This window comes from Primulina eburnea, chromosome 15 (genome assembly GCF_022965805.1).
Source record: "Primulina eburnea isolate SZY01 chromosome 15, ASM2296580v1, whole genome shotgun sequence".
Lineage (NCBI taxonomy): Eukaryota > Viridiplantae > Streptophyta > Magnoliopsida > Lamiales > Gesneriaceae > Primulina > Primulina eburnea.
Window position 1 is genome coordinate 12,572,637 of NC_133115.1, and position 12,146 is coordinate 12,584,782.

Genomic DNA, 12,146 nt, shown 5'->3' on the forward strand with positions numbered 1-12,146 from the left:
GGGCCCTTAGTGGGCCTGTCTTCCATTTGGGCTAGGGCCCTTGGTGGGCTTGTCTTTCCTTTGGGACTTGGGATGGGCCAGGGGTAGTGGGCTCATCCCTAGGGTATCATTATTGATTTTGTTTCGCTGGTATTCTTTGAACTGGTGCAGCTGCTGCGCCGTACATTCGTTCTCATGATTTTACAATTTTTTATTCAATTTAGATGAGGTTTCTTTTTTCATATTTACTATTATTTTTATATATTTTACCGATCTACAACCATTTATAAATTGTGTTAGCTGCTTTCAATAAATTTTTATAACATATTAATATATTCATTAAACAAATGTAAAATAGAAATTTTTCACTATTTTTTTTAATATCTGTGAAAACATAGCCTTTGTACATGAATGGCTGGTAAATTGTTAAAAAAAAATTAATTATATGATAAATATCATTTAATCTTTATGTATTTTTAATTCAATATAATCCAATATTATCTCCTGATTTAAATTTTTTAGCAAATTAAATTATTAGTTATTACTGTATTTTTTTTATAAAATTTTGAAAATATGATCATTATATGTAACATATGACCACCGTTGAATATGTATCATATGATACGGTCTCACGTATATATATTCGTGAGAATAGTTTATCCAATCTATAATTACAGTAAAAAAAATAATATTTTTAACATAAAAATAATATTTTTCATGAGTCACATCGTGTTAGAAATCTGTTTCACAAAATTATCTTGAGGACTCATACGAGTTTATGTCCTAACATTTAGTTATCGTATAAATATATATATAATATACTCAATTTTGATATAAAACTAGTCTATCGATAGTAATGAAATTAAGCTAAGGGATCGATCCATTTGGGAGAAAAATTGGTCTCGTGATTACCGTGTGATAAGATCACTTAAACTCTATTTGGACAAGTACTCATGAAACATTTTTTTTAAAATACTTTTTACCAATTTTTTATAAAATATTTTGAAAGTTGTTTTTAGGACAAATATACATTTGGACAGTTATTCTATAAAATAAATTTACAATTATAAAATAATATGATTTGATTTCCATTGTTTCCTTCATTTTTTAAAACATCAAAAAACACATCTCAATTGTTCTTCAAAAAATATACTCTCGCTTTTTCAAAAATATTTTTCAAAACGTTTTACTAAAAGCTTATTCAAACATATATTTTTATTGTCAGAATATAACTCTTATGTTTTGATGTTAACAAATAATTAAGACAAAACTGATTTAAGCTGAACTGAACTCCAAACCAAAGAGAACTAACTATGTCCATAACCAAAATTGAATTACATAAACTGGACTAGTTTAATAGAACTGACTCATAGCCAAATTGAACTAACTATTATCAATCTATCAATTTTCATGATTCAGTTTCAAGAACTACAGTTTACGTCTAGAAAGGCGAAACTTAATTTTGAATAATTTTTCCGTACAAAACTAACCGCAACAGTGTACGATTGTCAGATAATTTAATGTGGACAAAAGAAAAGCCAACAAGCATCTCCTTTTTTAACGGACTATTTTTGAAATTCGAGACTATTTGATTCACAGAATACAAATAGAGAATGACTTCAGTTTAGTAAGAAAAAACTATCTTTTGTTTTTTTACACAAATTCAAGCATTCAAGCTTTCAAATATCTGAACTAAACTCAATCAATTGAGCACACTTTACAAAGAATTGTATCTGATCATTAAGGATCGTTGAGTGCTAGTATATAACAGTATCTTAATTCATTGTATTTGATAGCAGCCTTTATACTGTTATTTATTCAGTTGACGTGTACTAGGAGTTTCAGTTTGGAAATATTTAACTCCAAATTGAACCGGGATTTTGCAAATTACTTGTATTGTCCAAAGCCTTTTAGTGTGATCCTTCCAAAAGAAATAAAGGGTGACATAGGAGCTTGAGTTCCTCGAACATCCAGAAACAAGCCTACATACTTTCCAATTTCAGTTTACCTCACCAAGCCATTATTTGATTTGTTTTAATCTGTCAGTTTAACTTCTTTTCGCACTTACTTGTTAATCAACTGACATTGTGTAATGTCCAAAAATACGATACGTAACCTAACTGCATGAAAAAAAAAATGAAAATGACTAATTAAATGTATTGATTGCATAAATTTAATATGGTGTGCATGTTTGCATGTTTAAAATGTACCTTTCTACATGAATGCGTTAAAACTGTGTTTTAAAGGTTATTCGAGACGCGATCGAGGAATAGAGACTGGAGACCATATAAGGAAAATATTTTTATTAAATAATTATTTTTAATTGTTTAATGTGTGGTGTATTTTAAATTGATACGTTTTCTGTGTTTTTATACGCCGAGTCGTATTTTAAACTAGTAATTGATTTTCGAGAAAAATAGGGACTTTTTCGGAACTCTTCTATTATTTTCACCAACTTTCCTAAACAAAATATTACAAATATTAACTTATTGCTTAATGAGCCTATTATACTAGGTTAACAGGCCCAAGCTTGCACCTTGTGTTATGTATCAAATATTAAGCCCTAAAACCCTAAACTTAAACACTACAACTCACGCCCCAACCCCTTTAAACACAAGGACTCTCCATCAGCCACACAACACGGCACACACCACACATTTTCAAGGGAAAATCATGTGAAGTTGAAGGAAATTCAGCAAGGTCCTCCCTACGTCGACGTTCTTCATATCTCAACTAGTTTTTCGTGCGTAATAAACGCAAAGACACGACTTAATCTCCTTTTTTCTCATCTATCATACCATATTATATGTTTGAAGCATGTTTGCATGAAAAATATGTTTCCCTTGTATTTATTTTTCTTTTTATGCTATATTATGCTTAGAACATGTGTTTTATAATTTAAAACTCTTGGTAATAGTGAATGAAGGGACTGCCATCATAGGGCCTTGTGAAGGGAAGTTTCTCCACATGTTTAAGGGTCCCTAGATGCATAGTTAAGGGCCGGATGCAAGGGAAACAAGCTGGAACAAAAATTGGGATCATAGGGCAAGGGTTCGATTTTTCGTTGGATAAGGGAAGGGGGTTGCGCGGACTGCCTTCCAGGCAAGGGTAGGGGCTCGTGAGGGTCCTATCCTAGAGCCATGGTGGTCCATGCAAGGCTGGGGAGGCTAGGAGATGAAGGGCGCACTACTAGGGCACCACCTAGCCGCGGCCGTGAGATATATGAGAAAACCATGCACGTCCTCGTGCATGGATCGTGAGGGCTGGACTATTAAGGTCTTAAGTCTAGGTCATATGAGGTTTGGTCAGGCACTGGTTCAATCGCTTAAGGGATAGGGTGAAGGGAAGGATAGGTTAGGAAGCTAGGGTTTTCGAAAAAGTGGAGACAAAATTCAGATGTTGTTTATGCTAGTCCAATGGCTTAATGGGCATGATTTGGGTCATATATTGTTTAATTAGGTGTCAATAAGCTTTGGTTCAATTTTGGTAAGTTTTCGTCAAGTTTCTTGTTAATACGAGTCAAATCCGAGATATACGTCTAAGTTTAAAAACAAATTGGGAAATTAGTCGAGAAGCCTAAGGGTTCAATTTTGGTAAGTTTTGGTTAAGTTTCTTGTCAATACGAGTCAAAACCGAGATATACGTCTAAGTTTAAAAACAAATTGGGAAATTAGTCGAGAAGCCTAAGTGTACGTCTAAGAAATATTTATGGGTGTATTTTAAGGTTTCATGTTATGTTTGGAATGGTTTGGGTCGTCGTTTTAAGGTATATAGATAAATTGGGAAAGTTAGGGTTTCAGGAGCAAAACAGTCATTTTACACCTGAAAAATATTAGACGTCCTGGCAGTGCCCTGAATGCTGTAATAAATGTTAAAATGTTTATGTCAAATGTTTATGAGATTTTATGATGAAACGTTAATGATAAAAAATATGTTGCTTACTTGGTTTAAAATAAAAATGATTTATGTGTATATGAATTTTTTATAAGTGATGGAAATATGAAAATTTGAAGGAGGTGAATTGATTGTGACTAATACGATAATACAATGATATGTAAGGCCAATACTCAGTTGACGGGTGAGAGTGTCGCTGATGTCCCTGTCGTCCGGTACCTTGACAATACGTAGATGGATCCATCGAACTACAGCTAATATGAAAGTCACAATTGAGGATCTGAATTCAATAAAAAGGGAAATGTATATGCATATGGTGAAACAAAATATGATCCAATATGTTGAAAAGAAAATGTTAAAGTTTATGTTCATGAAAAGCTATTTTATTAAAAGTATTTTCACTGTTGCTTGTGAATGTATATGTGTTACTTATTATCGTGATTAAGATTTGTTGAGTCAATAGACTCATTAGTTGTGATTGATGCAGATGAGCATGAGATTGATATTAATGGAGGTCTTGGTGGTTGAACTAGCTGGACTGAAGGTGTACACAACCCGAAAACCGTCGCTAGTTTTTCGCAAATAAAATTATGTTTAGGAGTTATGATTACTTTAAATATTTTATTGAATTATGATGTTTTTGAGAAGATGTTAAAGTTAAGTTTATTTTTGAAATTATGTTAGTTTAGGTTGGTTGACATTTACGATTTTATGCTTTAAATTACTTTCTTTTGGATTTTCAGATAATAATCGGTTGGTTTATTTTAAATGGTGTAAAAGTACTTTAAAACATAATTATGTATATTTCGGCCGAATGAATTAGAAAGAAAAAACAATTTCTAGTTTATTTTAAATAAAAAGGAGTGGTGGATGTTTCAGTTAGTATCAGAGCAAGGTTCCTGTAAAGGGTTGTGACACAGCTAGTTCCGGAAAGCTCAGTTGTCAAGTCTCAAGTCTGTAAGTTTAATTGTTTTACATGAATTATATGATGATACCTGCATGTTTACATGGTTAATATGTATACATTTCATGTTTAAAAGTTTTTTGAGGTTAAATGTTATATATGCTTAAATTTGCTCAAAAAGAGATTAGTATATGCTGCATGAATATAAAATTAGATTTAAATGCATGTTGGTTATGTTTGTAATTTGGAAAACATTCATATTAATGTCTCCTGACGCGCACCTAGTACCAATAGGCAAGTTTAGACGAATGAGGATCGTCAAGGAAATGCACCCCCACCTCCTAATGGGGCTGCTACTCGTGTTCTCGAGGGCGTGGAATGTTTCTTTGAGCAGCAGGCACAACATGCTCCAAGGCCACAAAACGACATGTATGATAAGTTCTGGAGGCTGGGCTCGAAGGAATTTTCTGACACAGCTGAACCATTTGCTGTTGAGGGTTGGATTCGATCTCTTGAGGTGCATTTTCGTTATCTGAATATTCGAGGCACTTACCGAGTTAGGTGTGCTACGTATATGCTGCGAGAAGACGCTTCTCTTTGGTGGGAAGGAGCCGAGCATGGAGTCATCTTGCCATACTCACTTGGGAGCAATTCAAGAACATTTTCTATGAGAATTATTTTACTACCAACGTTCGAGGGCGCCTGAAGAGGGAATTTATGACTCTCCATCAGGGAGACACGGTTGGGCTGAGTTTGTTAGGAGATTTTATAGGGGTTGTCACTTTGTACCCCTTATTGCTAGAAATGCTGCTGAGAAATTAAGGCATTTTATGGATGGCCTTCGACTTACCATACGCCGTGATGTGATGATGATGCGACCGACAGATTATGCAACTGCCACTACTTGTGCATTCTAAGCTGAGCAAGCCCTGAACGATATTGAATTTGAGATGCAGCACAGGAGGCAGCAGCACCAGTAGAGCTCTCAGCCAATCAAGAGGCAATTTACGGGACCTCCGAAAGCTCAAAGGCAACAAAAGCCCCAGGGAAAATGGAAGAAGTCGGGACAGAAAAAGCCACCACCGCCTGGAGAACCAAAACCTGAAGAGAGGCCATTATGCAAAGAGTGCAATCGCTTACACTATGACAAGTACATGTGGGGATCATATAGGTGCTCCATATGCAAGGAAGAGGGACATAGGGCCACCGATTGCCCAAGGAAAAAAGGGACCAACTGTTTGGAGAGCTTATGTGATGCAAGATGAAGAAGCCGAGCAGGAGCCAGACACGACTCTAATCACTTGCAACCTAGTTATTTAACGTTTTTATATTTTTTTTATTGCATGAAATGTTCAATTGGTTATGAGGATTGATTGGGTTAATGAAGAACCGAGAAGATATTAGGTTGCATGCTCTACTATAATTAGATTTAAGGGGGTGACATTGAAAATGATAGAAATTGAGCATAAAATATAAGCCTGAATAATACAAAGGAATGAATTAAATCCAAATAGTAATTTTAAGGCTTGAAATTGAGGGAAAAAAACGAGAATAAGGGCGTGCATTGTATTTTCAAAAATTAGGGGGACTAAATTGCAAAAATTCGAAACCTAAAAGGGCTTAATTGTACTAGCCGAAATTCTAGGGTCTAATCCAAATTTTTGAGGATTCCAAGGACTGAAATATGATAAACCGAAAGTTCTAGGATGAATATGGAATTTTCAAAAATTAAGGGACTAAATTGCAAATTTTAAAAGTGTAGGGGCTGTTTTGCAAATCTTAGGTAATTACGGTCTGTTTTTGCATTTTCAAAATCTACGGGATAAATCAATAATTTCCAAAATTTTATGGGCCAAATTGTATAATCCAAATGTTTGAGAGTTGGAAATGTCATTTGCGAAAACTTAAGGAGTTAAAAATGCAATTTTCGAAATTGATGGGGCTAAAATGCAATTTTCAAAATTGAAAAATTAGGGTCCAAGCATGTAATTTTCGAAAAAAATTTGGAAAATAGTGATAGAAGTTCCTTAAGTTTCAACACATATAGATTTAACGGTGTATTCGTCGCAGGAAGGATATTCATTTTAGGTGTAGCTACATACGCATTGCTGGATTCAAGAGCTACACACTCATTCCTATCCGAGACATTTGTCAAGAAACTAAATATTATACCCAAGTATATGGGATTGAGCTTCAAGTTTCTATTCCTTCCGTGATCAAATGGTCACTTTGAGCATTGTGAAGAATCTGGAGCTTCGTTTGCAAAAAGATGTGGTTCGGGCAGATCTTATCGTACTCCCAATTTCTGAATTCGACATCATACTTGGCATGGATTGTGTAACGATCATGGACCATTAGGCTTAACCAACATGGGCCTCGACCCATACCCACGCACCACCACTAGTCATGGGTCTCTAGGATGGTCCAGCATGGGTACCGCCACTTATAGAATATCCACAACTGGAAAGTGGTTTCTTTCGTATCCTCCAACACTTGAACTCAGGACCTCCAATCATAAGTACTTAGATTCTTAAAATGTTGGTAGTGTTGATACCAATTGAGCTACTAGCCCGAAAATAAAATAGTAAAAGAAAAACCAAAAAGACTTTTTCTCTACACACAAAATCATCTTATTATAAATATTTCATACCAATAAACAATTATAAATTATTAAAAATATAATTTAATTTGAAATAAAAAATAATATCTCAAATTTAAGGTGATTGTTTATTAAAATTCAACTTAATTGTCATTATATTTATTTAGGTATTAAAATACATGCAAAATTATTTACATCCCACTAGATTTTAGCTAAAAGTTATAAGATTGCACAATTTAATGTTTTTTGATCTTACTGACTTAATTTTATATTTATTGTTATTTTATCTATTTTTTCAGGAATCTACCTCCATCGTTAAATAAATTAATTACTCCCAATATTTTTTTATACTATTAAAATATTTATTAAATAATGATAAAATTGAAAACTTCTTTCTACAAATTTACTTTTCATAATTTGTATGAAAACACAAACAAGTCTAACTATATGAGGGAGGAAATATTAATATTTAATAAAAAAACGAAGATATTATGGTAAACTAGTACTTAATATTTCATCTGCAAATTCAACCCTAGAAAGGAAAAATAAAATGAGGGGCTGGCTGTCTGAAAATTTGGGAAACAAAAACTGTTGGGAATTTGACCATCCACTCCATGCACCCTTGGTCACGTGATTTTAAAAATAAATCTTAGTCTTGTGCAATTTTTTTTTTTTTTTTTTTTTAATAGTTTTAGCCACATATGTCAACAATTTTAGTCTTTTTTAGTTGACAAGGTATAGAACATGTAATCAATTGTTGATGTCATGTCATTACTCCCATGAAAAAATAACAAATCCATAAGCTAAAATAATATTGTATGATTTATTCCTTTTTTAAATTACAATTAATTAGTTTTCAAGTTCATATACATGAATTGGACTAATTTATTCTGGCAAACGACATTTAATAATTGTCTGACATTATATGGTTTTGGTGTATCAAGCCTGTGAGATCGGGAATGCTTCTGATTTGAGACTTGAACCAATCTGCTACTTTGAGCATACCCGAATTACCAGTGTCCATATTGATCAATTGGACTTCCTCAAATATTAGTAGGTAAAATGTACTAAAAATAATACTGATAGGTAAAATCCATTTTCAAATGATCTACGAATAAATTGTGATTAGCACATGATCCCTGAGTGAGGTGGTCAGGCTAATAGGTCTAGGCCCATGGATTTAATAAAGCCCGTGGATGAAACTAGGAACCAAGAACCATCACCTGAATATGTGCGCGAAGGGCCTAGCTCGAACGTGGGTTAGAAGGGTGTTGGGAGAGGCGAGCTAATAATGAGGGTAAGGTAGCCGAACTCGGAGGTCGCCATAAGAAAGCAAGGGGTTCTCTGGAAATAGAAGAGCTCAAGAGTGCGTTTCAAGTCAAAAGAAGATCTTGTTGAATAAGAAGGCATGTTAATTTGGAGAATAGGAGTGGATGTACTTTCTATCCCCCATTGGAAAAGGAGATTCCCCCGGATCCAGAATGATGTAGACTGTTTGTACTCGTGAACGTGAACTATCTTCTGCACATAAAACTAGTGATTCTTGAAAGGGACTTATAGAGGAGTTCCGAGGTCGGTGGTTTTAACCGAGCTCCGAGGTGAACATTCTTCTAGTAGGTGACAAAACTGATTTGTGTAGGAGTATCTCATTTGACAGCGGACTTACTCGAATATAAAGAGGGTTTATTTCCCGATCTAGGGGGTTGAACATAAGTTTTGACAAGATTACTGCCATATTCTCCCTATAAATACATAGTTTGGTTCATGGTTTAAGTTTATCAATACATTATTCAGTATTTGTCTTCATCATCGGTGAGAACACGTACGTCTACACCAGGGTTATATAACGTTCACTCCTTTGTTTTCAGGCGACTAGGCTTTCCATGACTTCACGTTGGGCTGAGGCCTGATAAATCTAAGCCTATCCAACTCAGTGCTCATCCGAAGATATTGACCCATATTTTTCCCCGGACATCACCTGACCTCGTCTTTGAGAAAGGCTCAGAGATGACTGGGAAAAGGAGAGAGGCCACCGTAGAACACATATTGCTGGGTCAAGGGCCCAAGGCTAGAACAAAAAAGTGAACCGAAGATGAATGGGCGCTGAGTTTGGAGAAATTGGCCCGCCAGTTCATCACCCAAACTATAGAAAGAGCCATAAAAGAAAATCAAGCACAATAACCAAGAGAGTGTTGCACAATATATCGAGCGATAAAGTACAGTAAACTTTCGTAAAAACCAGTGAACTAAATGGTGGAAAAACACAGTAGAGCAAAGCTTAAAGTACACCAAACCGAGGCCTGTACGAAGTACAGTGTCCTTAAAACATATTCGCCCCCTCTGGTATGTGCTTCGAGGTATCAGCGGACATCTGTTTTTAAGATACAACGGAACAACCAACAGTAACTTAGCACGAGACACTACTACGACGAACTGAAAACATACATTTACTTTATCACCGAGATTTAACGGAGGCCAAATGAAAAAATATGAAATGCAAGAGAATACTTGAAAGAGATAAGATTTTCATATGTTTGATTGAAATGAGGAAATGAACACACTATTTATAATCCCCAAAATGCACATCAAAAAGTCATGCAAGATTAATTCTCATTAACTCAAGAATATGAAGAGCCAAAATTCTTCAATTAACTTAAGAATGTGGAGAGCCAAAAGATACTCCCACATTCATGAGATATAATTTTTATTCAAACTTTAAATTTGATTCAAATTTCCAACAATCCTCCACATGAATGAAAATTGATACAAATCTTGGTGACAAAGTTCTACAGTTGAATCCTGCATAGGATAGGTAGGTGTTACCCTTTGAACCTTCTAACATAGTAAACATCGTATAATCAAAACCGGATTGAAGAACAGATACCGTAGGAAATTGTTATGAATTTCTGAACTGATTTGATTAAGATTTGATATCAGATTTGTATGGTTATCGATTATGAGGTTGTGAGAATTGATATCTGTTGATTTGTATTGCTGGGTATAATGAGATTCTGCAGTTATGCCGTTGAAACAGAATTTGATTGAGTTCTGATTATATCCAGTATTGATTTGAGTGGTGTATTGATATTATAATCCTCGATATTTTCATTTCCAAATTGAGTATTGACAGGCTTCGAATTCGAGACATCGACTTCGTCAGATCAACAGAAAGAAAGATATAAATCAATGTTAACCGGGAGATCGACTTGAGTCAGATTGGACTTGGGCTTCCCAAAAACCACATACTTTACTTTATTGCATTGATGTTTGCAATTGAATGAAATTGATATGCTTATTCTATTGATTTATAGCAAAGCGTGTATTGAATCATGGGCAGAGATGCCTAGTCATTGGCGGATATGCCAAGTCTGTGACGGATATGGCAAGACACTGGATGTTTGATTTATACCGATGTTGCTTAGGAGTAGATTGATTCCTATCGCTGAGATTCGATATATGTGCTAATGTCCAGGAACCGGGATCCCTAAATTAGAGATGAGTCGAGTCTGAGATGCGAGTCATTAGTTGATTTACAGATTTATATCGATTCATGTTTTCAGATTTGATACATGTTATTGATGACTGTTTATGTTTTTATATGATTGCATTTATTCATTGTTTATACTAGGATTATATTCTTACCGGAGTTATCCGGTTGTTGTCGTGTTTGTATGTGTGCATGACAACAGGTGGGACATGACCAGGGTCAGGAAGAGAATGAGAGAGGACAAGTTAGCGTAGAGATCCGGATCAGAAGTAGATAGGCTTAAGCAGTTGATATGTAGTACTTGAACCCTAGTTTGATTTTAATGTATTGATTACAAGACATGTAATTTATGTTTGATATGTATATCGGATTTTACATTACGTTTCCGCATTTGTATTTAAAAAAAAATTGGACCCTGTTTATTTAATTGAACTAATTATTCCCAAAGATGATTAAGAAATGAATTAGTGTCCGGGTCCCCACATAATCTCACAATCGTAGTCTTTTACTAACTCGAACCACCGTATCTGTCTCATTTTCAGTTCTTTCTGCGTGAAGAAATACTTGAGACTCTTGTGATCAGTAAATATCTGTCATTTCTCGCCGTACAAATAATGTCTCTATATCTTCGACGCAATACGATAGCGGCTAACTCAAGATCATGAGTCGGGTAGTTCTTCTCATGCACCTTCAACTGCTTGGAAGTATAAGCTATCACCCGACCATGCTGCATCAAAACTGCTCCTAAACTAAGCTTAGAGGCATCGGTGTATAGCACAAAATCGCCTTGCCTTGTTGGCATGGCTAACACTTGTGCTGAAATAAGAGATTGCTTCAAAGTATCAAAGCTCTTCTGACATTCATCACTCCACACGAATTTTGCATTCTTATTTATCAGTGAAGTGAGTGGCACTGCTATCGAAGAAAATCCTTGAATAAATTTCCTATATTAGCCTGCTAGGCCTAGGAAACTGAGGATCTCTAACGCATTCTTCGGCTCAACCCATTCATTAACCTGCTGCTACCTTAGATGGGTCCACCTCAATGTCACTGCTAGAAATTACATGACCCAAAAACGCTATATTCCCCAACCAAAATTCACACTTACTGAATTTTGCAAACAACTTGCGACTCTGCAAGATCTGCAAAATTGTACCCAAGTGCTGACTGTGTTCCTCATGGCTCTTAGAGTATATAAGAATGTCGTCAATGAATACTATGACAAACTGATCTAGGTAGGGCTGAAATAATCAATTCATCTAGTCCATAAAAATTGCTGGAGC